The following is a 467-nucleotide window of genomic DNA, read 5'->3' as shown; positions in this document are numbered from 1 at the left end:
TAACCCGTGTTGCCTTCAAGGGCGCCTCGTAAACTCCTCATGCCGTGCCCTGACTGGGCTCGTTGTCGTGCTTTTGGGCGAAATTAAGTGAGTAAAACAGACATTGATTGATTGATTGCTGCTTTGTTTGATCGACCAAAAGACTTTTAGCCACTATGTACTGTATTGGAATAACGAAGAGGATATCATAATGAATCCCAATTGGTGTTTCAAATGATTTGTTTGCAAACTTATGAGTAGGATGTTTCTGCACTACCGAAAGTTATAGCCTTTATCTGTACCTTCTAAGTTATACAAATTAATGTCACAGTTGAGTCGAGGGGTGAATATATTTAGGGTATTAACAAAGGCCATTTATATTCCATTCTTTAAACACTTTGCTTTTGTTCTCGGGACATTTCCGATTATCATTAAAGACGCCACCACCACTTCTTGTGAATTTGAGGCAGGTGACGCTCATCTGAAGC

The sequence above is a fragment of the Seriola lalandi genome, unplaced genomic scaffold, assembly GCF_002814215.2.
Source record: "Seriola lalandi dorsalis isolate HSWRI2012SDOR001 ecotype SW California unplaced genomic scaffold, Sedor1 jcf7180002054110, whole genome shotgun sequence".
In the NCBI taxonomy this organism is placed as follows: Eukaryota; Metazoa; Chordata; class Actinopteri; order Carangiformes; family Carangidae; genus Seriola; species Seriola lalandi.
The sequence above is the reverse complement of the archived record's forward strand: the minus strand, read 5'-3'. Positions refer to the sequence as shown.